Source organism: Drosophila suzukii, chromosome X, assembly GCF_043229965.1.
Source record: "Drosophila suzukii chromosome X, CBGP_Dsuzu_IsoJpt1.0, whole genome shotgun sequence".
Taxonomy (NCBI): domain Eukaryota; kingdom Metazoa; phylum Arthropoda; class Insecta; order Diptera; family Drosophilidae; genus Drosophila; species Drosophila suzukii.
This window is the reverse complement of record NC_092084.1, coordinates 11,166,037-11,184,557: the sequence shown is the minus strand read 5'-3', so window position 1 is coordinate 11,184,557 and position 18,521 is coordinate 11,166,037. Positions and strand designations below refer to the sequence as shown.

The 18,521-nt window shown below is 37.8% G+C and overlaps 1 protein-coding gene and 1 long non-coding RNA gene across 7 annotated transcripts in view; one reads left to right on the top strand and one right to left on the bottom strand.

The window, feature by feature from the left end:
• The window catches only part of mamo (maternal gene required for meiosis), a 159,293-nt gene that overhangs the window by 55,905 nt on the left and 84,867 nt on the right, over positions 1 to 18,521 (top strand). The window contains exons 1-2 of one of the 6 annotated variants that reach the window (XM_070997417.1): positions 7,694 to 7,861; positions 8,267 to 8,484. The exons of the other annotated variants lie outside the window; for them this stretch is intronic. The gene's annotated coding sequence lies outside the window, so the exon portion shown is untranslated. Of the gene's footprint in view, positions 1 to 7,693; positions 7,862 to 8,266; positions 8,485 to 18,521 lie in introns of those variants that run through there. 6 annotated transcript variants of the gene reach the window in all.
• LOC139353478 (uncharacterized) lies at positions 5,190 to 6,139 on the bottom strand. The gene is made up of 2 exons (XR_011604770.1): positions 5,434 to 6,139; positions 5,190 to 5,362 (listed from the first exon to the last, which is right to left on the bottom strand). It is a non-coding gene; the product is annotated as an uncharacterized lncRNA (long non-coding RNA).

Here is an 18,521-nt window from a genome sequence, read left to right as displayed (position 1 = left end):
GAAAATCCCTCATGTCCTTGGGGTCAATAAAGCTCATTAGCAGAGTTCAATAATAGTGGGCACCGATCAAAATGAATGCATCCATTTATGTCAATCAGGGATTGCTGACCTTTTGTAGTGTTTGCACTCAGCCCACAAATGGTCACCCACACGAGCGATTTGATTGATAGTTGCATTGAGATGGCCAATCCCCCGAGAGACCATGACAAAGTAGTTTGTCCATTGCTTCGCCCTCCTCTTCTTTTTTCAGGGAAGGTTCCTTTTTTCCATTGGGCCGTGCCCCTATTTAAGGCATTTACCATTTTTGATGAGTTTTCTAGAGGTACTATGGTTTATGATGAGGTTTAAAAATACATTTATTATTATTATTATAATTTTATATTGAAGACGTAGTTCCCCAAAAATTGAGATGCAAAACTCTTAGAAAATCAATTATATTTGTTTTTATCCCATTGATATATTATTAAACTCAAATAAATTAATTTATATTCAAGCTTTAATGTGAAGATTTTTTATATTGCTTATAAGGAATATACTTATAACAATCTGTAGAGCATTACCAATTTCGATCTGAAGATTTGCCTTGATCTTTCCTTTTTTCTTCTTGTTCTGGGCTTTTTTGCCCTTTGGCCAAAAACTGTCGCAACTCATCAATTTTCATTCACCGGCCGTGGCCAAGACGCGTCGTTGCAACTATTATTCACGCCTGGGCAACGGGTTCCTAGTGGAGCTCCACTGGAACTCCAACTCCCAGATGGCTCCAGACCCACATCCTCCCCAGCTTTGCCCCCTTTTCCACTCCTTCCCCTCGGCCACTTTGACGTTAAGCCAGAGCAATGAATGCTTTTAGCTGAAAACTGAGTAATTGAGTGACAATTAAGTTATTTCTAGACGAACAAGCCGCGATCGTCGTCGGTCCTTGGCTGTCCAACAACTGGCCGACCAGTCTTCTCGCCTTTTTTCCCTCCGACTGGCTCTTTTTATATATTTATTTTCTTTTTATGAAATATTGCCAAGTTCATATCTCAATTATGAGTGCCGACGCTGCTTGGTACAGTGGTCTCTAAATAATACAAAAAAATGAATAACAACTTTTCGTTCAAAAAACTTTAATTTGGTATTTAAAATATTTATTAAAATGCAAAACACGTTTTTTACATATATTTTTAGATAGCTAAAACTTTATTTTAGGAATTTGTAAAAGTAGGGCTACCTATTGAACTCCATTTTAGGAATTCATAAGAATAGAATATGAAATTTTTAAATGTTTCAAAATTTAATTGTTTAATCAAGACTAAAATTATCCAAAATATTTAAACTTCAATACAAATTTAAAGCATTTAAAAATTTTTTAAAGCCTTTTTAAAATTAGAAAGAAATTTTTTTTATTATCACAAACTTTTTGTACAAGTTTGATGGGGAATAATACCAATAACTAACATAAAGCTTTCAAATAAATATTTAAAGTATCTAAAATGAAAGATAACATTTCAGTTTAAGACAGTTAAGGTCAGTAGTTAAAGATTTTTTTTTGGGGTTTCTTGACCACGGTTAGTTGCTCCACTGCGGCTGCTGCACTTTGTGCCCCTCATCCTGCGCCTCTGTGAGTGAGATTAATCGCGGCTTTGACAGGCGCTGCATTTGCTGCTGCATTTTGGTTTTCTTGCCGCTTGCATGATTAAGCATTGCGGGCAGGGGGCGGGGCTGCAGAGAAGGAGGCGGCGAGGCTGTGGGGGCGGGGCAGACCGCTGGCTGCCTTTGACATTATCACCAAAAGTGCCGACCGCGCAGGCGCGAAGCCATCAACAAGTTAAGTCAAGTCAATCACTGGCGGACTCCATTTGCTCCTCCTGCCCCACATCATTAACAGTCAACTGTTTAGAGTTTTTCCCGTGGACTCAGCTTTTTTTAATACCCTTCCTTATGGGTATTTTAATACCATGTTTCAATAAGCACTTATATTTTTAATACTTCGCCTATAAACCTTTTATGTGAAAATATGATATCTCAAATTAATATTTATATTTTCTTATAATACTCATGCAAGTCATTTTCTGTTTTAATATATTTTATTTAATATTATATTGTACCAACAACTCCCTTAAAAAATTAGAATTATTTTCTAGTGTGACCATGAAGTAATTTATGAAAAAATATAAGACTTTCCCAACACTTAAATTGCATTAGAAAATGTAGGAAACTCAGATCTAGTTATAAAAGAAAAAATCTATAAAATGTATACTCTTTTTTATTACTAAATTAAATATAATATAAAATATAGCAAACAGTACATAAAGTAAAAAAGTTAAATTGGTAAGGGTGTTAAAAACTTCGTTATTTGAAGGATTTTTCTTTCATCTAGGGTCTTAAGTGTCTTGGTTTCTCAGTTGATTTTTTAACTTTCGGCTAGACATTGCCTTTTGATGTTCGAGGCCTGAGATTTGGTGAACTTTAACATCGCTTATGTCAAATTATGTCTTCATTTTGCCCCGTTGAGGGCGTGGCGCCTTTGGGTCTGTAACCATCCCCGATATATCACCCCCCCCACCCGCTTTTCCCTGCTGATTTTTCCATTCTCTTCGCTGATTTATGGCCAAAAGTGCATTTGGCGGCGGCTTGTTTTTGTTTACGTTTTACCGCTGACAAAACGCTGCAATTTTTTGCACTTCTCTTGAAATATTACGCATACGCAGCGTGTGCGGGTGGGTGGGGATGGTTGGTCGGGGGAGGGGGGCGGTATTATGACAAATTGCACAAGAGCCGCGCGCGAACTTGAGAAAACAAATGCGATAGGAAAACATGCAAAAAGCACAAAAGGCGCAACAGAAAAATAAAAGAGAGTGGGGGAAAACACAAAAAGAAAATAAGAGTACACACAGAGAGAAAAAAAACAGACGTCGAGCGATATAAAAAGCGTAGCCAACAACAACAACAGCAACAAAGTGCAGGAAGCGTTTAGCCAAGGGCGTGGCCAGGGGGGGTCAGGGGGCGGTGGGCAAAGGGGCGGTGGGCGGTGGGCAGTGGGCGGTGGAAGCGTGTGCGTATGCATTCGACGCTGCCAACGCGTCGCCGCTGATTGTTGTTGTCGCCGTCGCATTACATAAGCCGCATATCGTTTCCGCCACAGCGCCCACACACAAGTACACACACACACACACAGCCGCACAGTGGGTCAAGAGGTGATCGGCGAGCAAATGATAAACAATTAAAATGTAACTGTGGGAATATGCAAAAATCTTAAAGGCTGACAATACTAAAAGTTCAATTTAGAATGTTACACATTTGAATTATTTAAAAGTATAACTAACTACTTGATTTTTTAAAGATCCCACATCAAAATGTTAAGTTCTTTGGGCCAAGTATAGGCCTATTTACCATCTACATATGCACATAATTATGTTGTATATATATTACTAGGCTTGGGTTATTTATTACTTGGGTTGCAAAGTATTGTATAAATTTTTGGACTTTCAGAAGCATGAATAAATGCTTAAATATTTTTTTTATAAACATTTTTTTAGGTAGTTTATAATATTACGATACTACTACCCGGAAGTGGGCACTGGAAATAAAAGCTCTTAGGCCTGTTAAGTAAATATTAAGCAGTTTTTAAAATAGGGAAGGTTCCTTTAAGTAATTCTAAACATTCATATTCTTTTCCATAAACTTAAATAGTTTAAATAATGTTAAAACAAATAATTGATTTTCGAATATTTTAAAGAAATATTTTTACATTGACCTTTAAAAAATCTTAAAAGAATTCGGGACCTTATGTGATCTCCACTTAACACCTAATCCCGCCCACTGTGCGCCTTGTGGGTGAAGAAGAAGCACTAAAAGCCGAAGAAGAGGAAGCAGAGTCCGTGTGCATTCTCCATTCCCACATTCTCTTTTTCTTTCTTTTTTCCTCTGTTCCTCGCATTTTCGCATTCTCCCACAGCTTTTGTGCACTCGTTCTCCGCTGTGTTCTCGTTTTCGTTCGCACATCGTCCCTCTCCCTCGGCGCGAACCCCCGTCCCGCTTGCACTCGCACTCCCACTCGGCGATCGCATTGCGCATTGCGTTGCGCATCAGAACAACGTTCGACCTTGACAGTGAAAACTCAATGGCAGCGACGCCGCGGTCGCAGTCGCAGTCGCCGTTGGCAGCGACGTTGGCAGCGACGTTGGCAGCGACGCGTTTGCAATTGACGGGCGCAAATTGTTGTTATACATATACATTTACACATGTGTATGTACATATAAATGCACACACACCATTACATAAGTGAATGCGTACAGTAGAATATGGGATATTATTTAAGGATCTTTGAAATATTAGATTTTTTTGAAAAGCAAAAATATTACGTATACGTCTAAGAAATATTTTGATGATTTCAAAAAAACACTTCATCTTTATTTCTTCATTCCAATAAATTATAATATCATGTAAATTAATTTTATTCAAACATACCCACATATCTAATTTATGGTTTTTTATATTATAAAAAATTCTAGATCTTATTGTAAGATATGATGGTAAATCCGGTTCCCAAAAATGGGAAATATAACTTTTACATATTAGAAAAAATTTCAAACACAAAAACGTCTAGTATTTATTTAAAATATAAGTTAATAGGAATATACAACTTTTCCAAAAATGGAGTAATCGTAGAATAAATATTAAAAATTACTTTCCGAGGGCCCACTGTCCACTTTATGAGTATCTGTGCACATTTGGTTCCTGCACTAGTTTTTGCAATTTGTAGAACTCAAACATTTTGCGTATGTTACCGTCTGAATGACCGATTGTTTGTTGTTTTTGCGGCTCCTGCTGTTGTTGTTTTAGGTGCATTCGCCGCACGACCTTGAACATTGTAGTTTTTTCTCGCAATTGGCAGCGTGCGCACATAAAATAATCAAACACACGACCGCACATGTGTGCAGATCGGCACAGATATGTAAATCGGCCTGTAGATATCTATTTACATACTTGGAAAGTCTTTGCCTTTTACACTTTTCTCGATCGCCGAGAAATGCAATCGAATTTAATTGATGTGCTACAATTTCTAGAAATTAAAATATCTGACTTAGAGAAATGTACTCTATAGATATTTATATTGATTGATTTGATAAAAAATACCTATTTTTATAATTTTACTTTATTTTTAGTATATTTAGTATTTTTGTAATGATTATTACATTATAGTATTTTTGCTTAGTATTTTTTAGTATTTATTTTTATCTTGTCTAAACCTTAACCCTTTGTCGCCATAGCCCTTTTTTGCACTATTTCCCATTCCTTGCGTACTTCAGATCCTACGCCTTATACCTTGTGATTTGTTTTGAGTTTTTGGCGAACTATTTTCGTTCTTTTTGCGCAACTGGGCAAATAATAGCGATGCAAAAAAAAATAAATAAATAAATAAAATGAGAGGAAAAAGAAAAGCCTTACCGCATTTGTATAAAAATTGTGTTTGGCAATGAAATCCGTTGGCCATTGGCTCTTAGCAACATTTTACGTGCGAGATTCGAATTCGTTTGTTGCTGATTTCGCTAAGAAAATTTCAACAATTTTTGCACTTTCTTTTGTTTGCCAGCAAACAGTTTGAAAGTGCCAGGGGTGGTGGGTTGGTAGGGGGGTCTTATCTAGGGGGCTGGTGGGCGGCGGGGGGTCTTGGCAACAACTGCCTTGGCTCGATTGTTGGGTTAAGTTTTCAAGGGCACGCGCGTGCATTTTGCGAATGGAATGAGAGAAGGCTTCTATACACAGAGAACAAATGAGATCACATTGGTTTTTGAGATCTTAAAAAAAATTGTATTATGCTTGACAAATTAAAAAAAAAATGTTTTATTTTAATACCATTTTAAACATTTTTAAGTGTTGAGTTGCTAAATTGTAAATATTATTTTAGAGTCTTTAAATAAAAAAACTATTGCAAACATTTTGTTTCGTGCAATTCTACGGATCGTTGTGGGTGTAAAATGGGTTTTGAGTGGGTGTCGGCTCAGAGAAATGGAAAAAACACGCGCTATCCGCCATTCTAACACGATCAGTTTCACTTGCCACTCAAAACAAACAAACACACTTAAACAAGTAACTAAAAAATATATAAATAAATAAAGAAAAACATACACAAAATAAAAAAAACTTTAAAGAAAGAATTATAAAAAATAAATAATTCTTTAAAAATCTTAAGCCGAAGAAATATTCAAAAATGGGTAGTTGACAATTAGAAAATTATTAAAAAAAGTACAAATAAAAAAAATTCCAATAAGGCAAATGATTTTTATAAAAAATTGTTTTATAAAAAAATTATAATCAATTTAATTCAAAATAAATAAAAATAGGTAGATAAAAAAATAATTAAAATAAACTTAAATAAAGAAGAAAAAACTAAAAAATATTAAAAGTATCTGTATCTTTTCCACATCATATAGTACCCCATCCCTCTCCCTCTCTCCCTATCGCTCCCTCCCTTTCGCACGCGTTTGGCCTTGCACTTACGCCGCTGCGTTCCGCTGCCGACGCTACCGCCTCTGCCGGCGTCGCCGCCAACGCCACGCTCTGCACTTCCGCACACACGACAAATAAAAACAAAAACAAAAAGGCGACTAACGAACAGCTGACGAAGCGTGGCAGCAAAGTGCTCGCTCCCGCTCTCGCCCCATCTCTGTCGCTCACGCGCTGCGCGGCCAGCCTCTCGCTCGCACTGCATCTCGACGGCAAATGCAGCTAAAAGTGAAAAGTTTGCAAAAAGAATGTTAGAATCAGTGCTGACCTGGGTTAGAACCAAGAAAAAGCTAACAAATATACTTTATTAGGGAAAATTTAAGATCCACCTGTTGATTGTGGGTAATAATATTATTTTAAAATATTTTTATGAAAATCTCCAGAATCTAAAAATTAGAAAAGAGGTCTAGAATATTATAAAGAATTTTTTAGATTGTTCGAAAATTCAATTAATATTCGAAAATAACCTTTTGGATTTCTGTAGAATTTAAAAATTAGAATAAAGGGGTACAATTTTATAGGGATTTTTTATAAATACATTTTTTTAATGGTAATACTTGAATATTTATATAATTTTAGGCAAAATAAGCTTTAAAATTTTATTTATTTTTACTTTTTACAAGAAAATTGTTAAACTTTTTTTAAGAATCTTAAGATTATTTGAAATCTATATTAAATAATTACAAAAGAATGCAGTATAAGAGGGATACTAAATATCTTAAAGGATCCTATTATATAATATTTTAATTTATTTTCTTTTTACTTGTTACATAAGAAATGGTTCTAATATTATGTAAGATTCGTAATATTATTTGTAAACCTATGGGAAATAAAAAGAAAAGGAGAATGTAGGATAATGTGGAATTAAAGGTCCTAAAAGATACTTGTTCTTATAGATATTGGCTAGTAAAAAATGGTTTAAAAAATCTATATATGAAATAGATAGGTGAAAGCTATCTGGGCGCTGATTTCCCGGCAAAATCACCGGCGTTTCGGCATCTCTGACCCGTAGAACTAGCCAACTGCAGCTGCGTTTGCCGTCGTCGTCGCCGCTGCCCATCGTCAATTTTTATTTTATTTATTTTGCCGTGGCTTGTGTGTGTGCCTTGTATTTTTTTTCTGCTTTTTTTTGCATTTTTTTTCCGTTCAGCTCTATCGTTACTCGTTTTCATTTCGCCTGCTGCGGTTTCAGTTGTCATTTTACTACGGCCGCTGTTAGTTAGTTATTTGTGTGCGTCGTGGCGCGTTTTCCACCGAAGCAACCTGCAACTGCAACTGCAACCAGCAACGCCACCAGCAGCAACAGCAGCAGCAGCAGCAGCAACAAAAATTGCAGACGCAGCAGCAACACAAGCAACGAAAATTGCAGGCACGGCAGCAACACACATCCTTCCTGGGCGTGCGCGCGCGTTTTAAAACGCGCGCAAAAATCGCTAGGCGTTTGTTCTTTTTTTTTTTTTTGTTCTATTCCCTAGTTTAGTTGAGATTTTTGCCTGTTGTGGCTGAATTTTGCTGCTGTTTCAGTCGCTATCGCGATCTTCTCAAGGCTGCACGCGTTTTCTGCTGACGCCGCCGTTCGCGTCGCTGCCGCGTCGTCATCGCGTCTGCGTCGCGTCTACGTGTTCAAAGGCATAAATTCCTTTCAGTTCGTGCCGTTCGCCTTCATAATTCCCCCTAATTATCACCGCCGCCGCCGCCTTCGCCGCAAATTTAATATTTTTAAAACATTCTTCTTTTTTTTTCGGTGTTTTCGGTGTAATGTGCACACAAAAAGCGCACAAGAAATGAACGCCACGTTTGAAAATGCATTCATAAAACAACGCATATAAAGTTCAAGGAAGTCCAAATGCCAAAGGAAATAAATTGAGAAAAATATATGAGAGCAGATACATCAATCCTCTAGATCCTCGGCGTTTTGTGTAATATTTATCTTTGCCAGAGCGGCTATTATTTCTGTTCTATTTGCCGCTGCCTGCTGCATAAGCAAACAGGGTGAGTCAAGTCGCGTGAAATCGCGTTTAGCACACGATCGCATAAGCACACACGGCGTATACGCGATGCGTCAAGCATACGCAGTGTGGCCAGTGGAAGTATGGCAGTTACGTAAGGATTTTCGGGGGTTGAAGCATTTGGCGGTCTGGTAACTCTAAAAAGAAATGAAACTCTTCAAATACCTTTTTTAATTGAGGTACATAGTTTTCAATCAAGTTTTTTAAATCAAATGAAATTTATTGATATTCAAAAATATGTATTCGAATTTCTTTAGTATATTTTTTTTAGTATTTTATTTTAGAAATTAAATATTTCAAATACTTTTTTTCAGTACGGTACATATTTTTAGTCAACGTTTTTTGATAGAGTTCTCTGTATTACTATTTAAAAATGTAAACTACTTTATTAAAATAACAGCTTGCATTTTTAAAGATATATTTTCATTGCATATAATTGTAATTCTGGTATATTTGGTAGCCCTTAATGCTTTGTAAACTTTTCTATCCTGATATGCTATCTGCAAATTGTTATGTATTTGAGAAAATCTATCATAAAATCATTCCGATTTCTCGCATGCCATATTTTATTGAATGGCAGACTTTCTGTCGTGGTGCTAAAGCGCAAATGCCTTGAACTGTCGCGAAAAATAAAATTCGTCTCTTTTCCTTTTTTTTTTTGCAATTGTTGTAGTTTGTTTTAGTGGTTTTTGTTGTTTCTATTATTATTATTGCCGGCTTTGGCTTTATCAGTCATTTGCTTGTGTATTATCAGTCTAAAGAGTCGTAAAACAAAAGCAAGCTGACAAAAAGAAATTGAAAACGCCTGAAATTCAATTAGAAACAAAACTCGCCCGGCGGAGAAATTGTTTGGAATTGCATATATGCAAGTGCTCAGCCGTTTAGGCGATAAACGCTGCCGCGTTTTTTTCTACATTTTTTTTTTGTTGCCGCTGATAAGGCGAAGGCAAAGTACGCTCGTGTGGGCGGTGGGTGGTGGGCGGCGGATTTTGTGGGTGGTGGGTGGTGACAGGGGGGGTCCAAGGGCACGGCATGCGTGCGCGATAAGCGAAGAAACCGTGATCAGGTGAATGTTATATTCTCCGTTGCGTTTCGCTTTTTGTATATATTACTATATCTAAGGCGGGGTTCTATAATCTAGGCGGAGGCACTCAAATTTTAACTAGAAGTCGGCAATCGACTGAGTGAAATATTTCTACAGAAAATAAATTAGACTTGTTTAGTGAAATACAATTATTGGGAACTCTAATTTATTTATTATAAATAAATATTTAATATTTCCACCGAAATATTAAGGTCTTGATATAAAATTTATTTAAAATATGTTTCAAAATTATGATTAATTAAATTTGGAACTAGAATTGGAATAAGAAAAGCTGGTTTTCATTTCAATTTTTACCAAAAGTATAAGATCTTCGTTGATCTGTTATCGTAATATGATGATATTATAATGAAAACCAAAATGCAGACCCCTTAATAAATATATAAAAATCTATAATACACCTATAAAAGTGCTAAAAACTAAACGTAAATGACTCGTTTTGGATTTAAGTCTTATGAAATATAAGATCTTCGATGATCTGTTATCATAATATGATGATATTATCATGGAAACCAAAGTGCAGACCCCTTAATAAAGCTATAAAACCCTAAAATACAATTATAAAAGTCTTAAAAACTAAACGTTAATGACTCGTTTTAGTTTTAAGACTATGAATATGGATTTCTCAGTTGCTGAGATTCGAGCCTTTCCTTTTAACACATATTGAGGGATTTTTCTATGTTTTTGCCCTGCTTAATGCAGCGAAACGAATTGCGGCGAGCGGCAAAAAAGCTTTTCATCAGCCCACAGTCGACACACAAACTAGCAACAACAATGCAAACAACTATAGCAACAACAACAACAACAACAACACGAAGACACTGCAACAACGTGGCAACAACAATAAAAACGACAGAGACAACGGCAACAGGAGCATGAAAAACATTTTCCCACGATTTGAGTGCGGCGACGATGACGTTCGTCACCTAGAGAGGAAAACCGCCCCCTTTGTAGCCCCTCGAAATTGCCTCTCCCACTCTGTCTCATCTAAATGCAGACGCCTTTCAATTCTTCTGGTACTGCTTCCATTTTTTTTACCCCGTCTACAGTCTCTTTCTTGTTTTTTTTTTGAGGAAAATACAAGGGGAACAGGGTTGATTGATTCGCATTTCCTATTTCGGTATGCAAAAATTATGAGGAACCTGGCGAAAGAAAGGGTTTTTGAAAATAAGGAAGGGAATTTATCATTATTTTAGTATTATTTAGAAATTATTAAAACTTTAGTAAAAATATACATATTATGAGGCTTAAGGTTGGCTTAGTAATCAGTTTAACAAATCAGTTTAATCACCACACCAAATATTTACACAAAACTTCTAAAGTAATAAGACCAAATTTTTACAAGTTCTAAGATAGTGTGACCAAACATTTGTGGGAAGCTTCAAAGTGACCAAATGTTTATAAAAGTCTTTAATTGCAATTAATTGCGATTAAGTTCGCAGCGTAAACATTTTCGTTCTGGCCCTGATCTCCACCCCCTTAATACCCCCCCCTACACTCGCGTTCATTCGTCATTCGTTGCGATGGGTGTGGGAAAGTGGGCGGAGCAAAAACAAAATTGTAACCGCTGTTTTCCCTCCCCGCCCCCAGTTCGTTTTTCCCCCTGCCCATTCGCTCGTGTGTGTTGTTGGCTCTTCGTGTTTCGTTTGCTGGCTAGCCCTTCCCCTGTTTTTCCACCCATTTCCCCCGTGCTTTTCCCCCTGGGCCGTGTGTTTTAGTTGTAATTGCATTTGTACAACACCAGCAAAAACAACAATTGCAGCTGGGTCACTGCAAATACAAATATATGCATTGAAATTGTTGTTACCTTCGCCATAAGACACGCGCTTAAATTGAATTGGATCATATCTTTTTTTTTCCTCCCCCCACATTTGTGCGGCGTGTGTAAATGGCAGGCCACGCCTTTCCTTTCTCCCTATTTTTTGCCACTCCCACTGCGCCCCAAAAACGAAGCTGGTCACACTTTTTAGGCCACAAGGCAAAAAAGAGAAAGAAAAGTGATTTTTTCCCTCGGCCTGCTTTTGGCCATGAGGTGTCCATTAGTTCATTAGACACAATTGACTGCTGACAGGAGATATACTCTCTAGGTTCAGTATACCAACTTGTACTGCCACTGGTTTTGAGGAAAATTATAAAGATCATTTAAAAAAATCTCAATCCGTTTGAATTTAATCATTATGAAAATCTGTAGATACAATTTTAATTAATTAAATAAGTGATGGATCATAATATGACATATAATATTATAAATATTTTATTAATAATAAATCTTCAAAAATCCTTACAACCTGTTTACATAAATCTAAACTTGGGTAACAAACAAATTATTCTAAAAATTGTCTGTTTTTAATTGTAAAAATTATATTTTGAACTTATTATATAAGAAGTTTCGATAAAATATCTGCTGATTTTTCTAAGCCCTGCCGTTAGGGCAACATATGGAAGTTGTAGAATTCTAGAACTCGTTATTGGGGCTGCTGCCGTTGTCATTATGAATGAGTTTAATCAATTTCCAAGAGCGGAAAAGCGAGAAGGCCATTGTTGTTGGCCGTTGGACGCTGACAGGTCGCAAGTGTTTGAGTGTTTGCACTTGACTCCGCACCATGGGCCTTTTGTGCCCATATCTTGGCACTTCCATTGGCATTGCCATTCCCATACTCCCATTGCGATTCCAATTCCGATTCTGAATTGAATTGCCGCTTAATTGCAGAGCATGGGGCCTTACAGTGGCCATTATCTTGGGGTCCGGGGTACGGGGTTCGGGGTCCATTGGTTCCATGGATGAAATGCTGGCCAAGATCGCTTCGGTTTCCCCAACAAAGCCTGTCGGCCTTTTGTCGGAACCCGCTGATTGATTGTCTATTAATAAGAGTGGCTATTTTCATCTTCATTTTTCCTTCAAACTGATATTAATTTTCTTTCTTCTTTCCTTTTCATTGCAGGTGAGTTCTGTGCGGAAATCTGAGTGTTGCCAACCTCTCTAATCTAATGTGTAATTTGGGTAAGCCTGGGAATCATTATTTCCTTTAATGCAGAGTGCAGACATTGATCATTATAACGTTTTATGATACAATTTATTGCTAGCTCAAGTTCAAGATTGAGTTTGCTTATAAAAAAATTTTTTTAAAAATAATGAATAGCTTGCTGGGAAGTGTTATTAAAATTTTTTGAGATTCTATAACAATTTGTTATATATTTCTTGATATAAATCTTTGATTGCTGTCCTCGAAAAGAGAATACCAACGGGATCTAACCACATCTGTTGTTTTTCCCCTTATACAACCCCTAAAATAACTTTCACCTAACGGTAGAACCCGATTAGGTCATTAAAAAGTGCAAATATCTTGGTCATCTTCCACTTCCTTTGTTGATAGATCGATCTAGACTGATGGGAAACTTTCTCCGAAGGGGCTAAGAACCTAACGGTTCATTTACAGTTAGTCAAACAGCTGGTCCTCGCTTTCTTTCTTTCCCCCTCTCATAAAGTCACGCGCCAGGAAACTTTCACTAGACCAAAAACCAAACAAGAAAGGGTTACCCTGCGGCCAAGGGTTTTAATTTTAATGCATGTACTTCTGGCAGGCTCGTCTGATAGAAATCTTCGGTTAAGAAATTTGGGTCAACAAAACGAAACGACAAACAGCTGCCAACGGCAATGAAACGAACGCATTTAAGACAAGGGTTCCGAGCCATAAAAATTAAAACGAGACAGAAACCGAAACAGAAGTCAGCAGGTAACATCCTCAGAAAATAAAACACAGGCCCCCTCCTCAAGTTTTTATGTTTTGTTTCACTTTTAAGCTGAAATTTATTTTTGGCACGCGCGAATTTCAAAGAACAATTTCCAGCTGGCTGGTAAAAAAAAATAACAAAACACAACGCGATAAAACAAAATTTTTGTGGGAAGCGGATCCTCCGAAATAAGACTTAATGAGCCATCAGTTGGGCTTTTTTCGGAATTTGCGCATCCGTAATTGGTTTTGCAAATAGGCTTATTTTTACATATATTTACTATCAGCTTTAAATATTCTACCAAGTAAATATAGAAAAAAACGTATTTGCATAATTAAGCTCTGAATAGCTTTTACATTTTAAGATCAGTTGTTTCTTTCTATTCCAAAAAACAGATCAAATAAGTAATCAAAAGCTTTTAAAATCCAATATTCCAAATGTGAACATCCAATGACTTGGGAATTATAGCCCCCTTCAGAACTGTTCCATTCCGCCGTTTCCAATGACAAAGTACCGCTTATTTTTGAAAACATTGAAAAGGCGAAAAATCATTAGTTGGAAATCGAATGGCAAATGTTCTTTGCTAACCGTTAGCAAGACTTTTCCCGCCTATCTCCTGTACATTCCAATGCCATTCCGTTCCATTCCATTCCAATTTGCTGCGGACATGTTAAAAGCATTAATCAATCATACATGTGCATACATGTGTGCCAATGCCTGTGCCAATGCGGCCAATGTGGCCAATGTATTTGGTGGATATATGTTCCTACCTTGATCTGGGGCGTTATCTGGCCTAATGAAGCATAATTTGTATCCCAACTCGATCGAGTGCGAAAGGGTGAGAGGGAGAGGTAGAGGGAGATAGACATAGAGCTGGCCACGAGGACGATTCATCTTTTAATTACCGCGTTGAAAGCCAGTATTTTTCATCGCCACATCGATATGCCCCTCTTGTTCAAAACTCCATGGTGGACTCTTAAGACCAAGATGGTTAACCCACGCATGCCTGAGCAATTTAGTGTGTTAAGGCTTTTGCACTAAAATAAATCTACGGCGATTTGTTTGTTTGCACAAGCTGCCGGCTGTTTGCCGCTCCCCAAACCCCCCCTCCTGTTTTTTTTTGCTCGCCGTTAACTGCCCGGGGGCCTACACTAAATATAACAGTCTCTGCCTAGTTGTATGCCCCAGCTCCCTCATCTATTTACCCCTCAGCCGGGTGTTATTTATCATAAAAAATTGCTCAGATTTGTTTTGCGACGGGCAAAGACATGACGCTCATTTGTTAGAGCAACGGCAAAAGTGCAACAGACCCGGAGCTTTCTCTCAGCTGCAAAACGGAGTTTGCTTTTTCATAGATACCCTCGCCGAAGTCCAGGGTATGCCAGCTTTATAGAGGGAGTTACGATCGGAATTGGCCATTCTATCATTGAAGATCAGTATCGAGGCTAAAAAGCAACTACTTTTATAGAGAACCTAAGAATGTATCTGAGAGATTAACTTTATATAATTCATTCCTTAAAAATAACAAGTAAAATGATATATTATTTATTGAATTCTTGCCATTATATCATAGGTGATTATAATACTCAGCAGTTTTCTAAATGTTTCTTTTTGTTTTTTGAATAAACGCTTTCAGTTCCAACATGAGTTCTATTATATTACCCTTAGTTTATAAATAATATTAAATGTATTACCTTTTTTTTTGTAATATATAGGCTTCCTAACTAATATTTTCTTTAAAAGAATCCCGAAGAATTGGCAAGGGTATGCAACGTTTCCTTTTCTTCTAAGCTTTGGTTCCTTCTTTTTGCGTTTGCCTCATCAACTTATGGTTGCACTTGTGCATCGCCCCTCCCCTTAAGAACGCCCCCTCTTTCTGGCCCCATCTATTCAAAACCCATCCCCACCTGAAACATCCCGTCAGCATGTGTTCTCATTTTTATTAATGTTGCCGCCGTCTTTCTTGCCGCGGCCCAAAGTTCAACGCAAATATAATCTGTCAAATAATTTATCAGTGTTTGCTGATGATGCTCAGCACTCATTTCTCTATAGCTCCTGAAGAGCCTTCTGTGAAGAGGATGGAAATCCACTTCTGTATTGAACTCCCTTCTGTTTGCACAAATCTCAGGAAAAAGGAGCGGGGAAAGTGGAAAAGCGGGGAAGAATTGCGTGCCGAACTTTTGAGATCTTTCTAAATACATAAAACATTTAAGATCTTTCTAAATAAGAAACCATAGATGGTAGACTTCGGAAGTAAAAGTAATTTTAATTAAACAAATAGATCTACTTTTAAAAAGTGTTTAATTCATTGCACTAAAAAATACATTATAATTTAAAAATGTATATATTTGATTTATATTAATCTTTCTTGTAGGAAATGCCTTGGAACTATATACTAATTATCAAATAATATTCTGATTCATTATAATATGATATGATGATAAATTGCTTATATTTTTTCTGCATAGTCTAGTAAAAGAGGAATACAAAATCTAAATAATCTAATAATTTTTCTGTGTGCATTTGTGATGACTACGCATTGTTTTCAGTGCACTTTTGCGCCTTTATTGTCAACGCTTTCGCTCTTGTTCTGTTTTTGCGATTTGCGAAAATGCTTTCAATTGTTTGCGTCTGCATTTTGGCTCGATCGGCATCATCGACATGCACTCGCTATATTTGTGTGGGTTTAGTTTTCCTTTTATTTTTATATATATTTTTTTTTTAATTCATTGTGTGTGCCTGTGTTTGCTCTCAAACAGAAACGATTAAATTATCTCAAGGTTGCACGCGCGCCTTTTGCGCTTCCTTTTTTGCGCTTTTTTTTTTTTGTATTGCAATCTTTGAAATTTCAGCACGGCTTTGAACCTTTTTATTCCCGGTTTTAACTGTTTTTGTTTTTGGCCTAAAGACCCAGTTTGCTTTTGGGCTCCCTTTTTATTATGTTGCTGCTGCAAAAACGGGTCCCAATAACCAGTTGATTTTGTGTTTTGTATTCCCTTTTTTTTATTTACTCCTTCCTTTCTTTAAACGTCATCTTGGCCACCTGTTGCCCTTTTGGCCCAATCGATTTATCGCTGTTAACCCGCCAGCAATCGCTGCCTCGCCATCGGAATCGTGCTGCTCGTCCGCCCCCGTGCCACACCCCCTTTTTGGAGACCGGGCACCGTGTGAATTATGATATTACAAGGCGAATGCTGCTGTTTTCTGTATATTTTTTATATTTATCCTCCTGCTGACCACTTGCCGGCAACAACCAGCAACATGTTGCCGCTTGGTCACGTGCTCTTTTGATATCGAGCGGCGAACAGGTGTCCGTGTTTGGTGTCTGTTTATTGAGGAACACATATTTATCGGCAGGGATTTGTGTTTATAGCCGGGTAGCCAATGCAATTTTAATGGCTCTCTCCCGTTTGGCCAAGGTGTCAACAACAATCACTGTTGAAATGGTTCCAAATCAACGGCATTCCTAGCGGTGAGCCATCATATAACTAATTGCATTACCATCAGCAACACAAGCACAAAGCAGCTGCAACAAAATTGATAAGAATAACATAAATAGCAGGCCAGATCATCAGCAGTGAAAAAAAACGAGATATTTCAAGTGCAACAGCAGCAACATCAGCAACATCAGAAATTCCCAAGTAGCAAACACCAGCAACAATGACTGCGAAAACTCTCAGGAAATAGAAATATATATGTTTAAGGCATTCCAACTGGGCCCACGCATAAAACACTGCAAGAAAATCTCAAGTGTTCGCTCATTTTGCTAACGATGCGCGCGTGTCAGCAACATGTTGCTGCTGTGCCCCCCTCTTTGGTGTTGCTGTTGCTGTTGCCGTTGGTGTTACTGTTGCTGTTGTCGTTTGTATCATTAGTCAAAGAAACCAAGTCAGGGGCTGGCAATCAGCAGCCAGTATGTTGGCCAAATCAATTGCTGTTGCTCCTCCTGTTGCTGCTGTTACTGTTGGTGTTGCTGTTGCTTCTGTTGATTGTGTCAACGACAACAGCGGCAGCAGCAACAATAGACTTAAGTCTGGGCATGATTCATGGACATGCTGCAGTTTTCTATTTAACTAGGGGAGAAGGGGGAAAAGCAGGGCGAAGGTGCAACACCCACACAAAGATGCAACACACGCTAATTGTGTGTGAAAGCAGCAACAGCAGCAGCAGCAGCAGCAACAGCAGCAACTTGAGCCACATTGCTCATACGCCCACGTGGCCAGAAAAAGGGGAATGGGGCAGGGACATTTGGCATTTCCATTTTTCCACCATTTTCCATGGCATATTTAGCATTCGCAGCAGCAACAGCAGCAACAGCAGACACAACGCAATCATAACCATAAAAAGTTGCTCATTTTCTAGGCATTTTTTGGCTCTTTTCGCTATTTTTGCTATTTTCGGGGCTTTTTGGCGACTATTTTGAATGAGAAAAGCGCCAACTGCTTTTGGCCGCTTTTGGTCAGCAGTCAGGCGGCCGTAAAAGGAGCTTGTAAGTGCTACTGTTTTCCAACCGGCAACGGTAAAAATGCCGCATAATTTACGCAAAAAAAAAGCGGCAACTGTAACCGCTACAAAAATGAAACAAAAACTTTTTTGCAATGCGCTTTTCACTTTTTTCACAAATGGCCATGCAAATTACAAGACACATTAGCCCGGCTCTCCTGCGGCAATCCTACGCCTGCCAGCCGCCTAACCCCAAAAATGGGAGCAACAGCAGCAGCAGCAGCAGCAAAACGGAAATGCGACAACAGCAGCAACAGCAATCACAACCAACAACCACAAGAAATGTGTTTACAGCAGCTGCCGGGGAGCCACCGAAGTGGATTGTTTCGGGCCAGGGTTGTCACCTGTTGTTCATATGGGAGAATTTCGAAGTAGTTTCTAATTGTTAACCCAAGATACAATTGCCACGGTTGAATAACCTCTAAAAAAGAGCATTTTTGACTAGTTTCTGAATCCCTTAAATATCAGTGTTTTGATTGGCAAAATGACACTAAAAGTCAGAATGGGGAATGTCATACCTCGTTGAGCTCGTTGTTTAATTTCCAATCTAATGGCATTCTAACCTAGAAATTTTTAATTTTTGCCATTTTTCGCAAAAAATTACAAACAACCCTTACAAAAAATGCGAAAATTGGTCAAAAAATAAATATTCCTAAAAGTGATGAGGATCGTTAGCATATTAA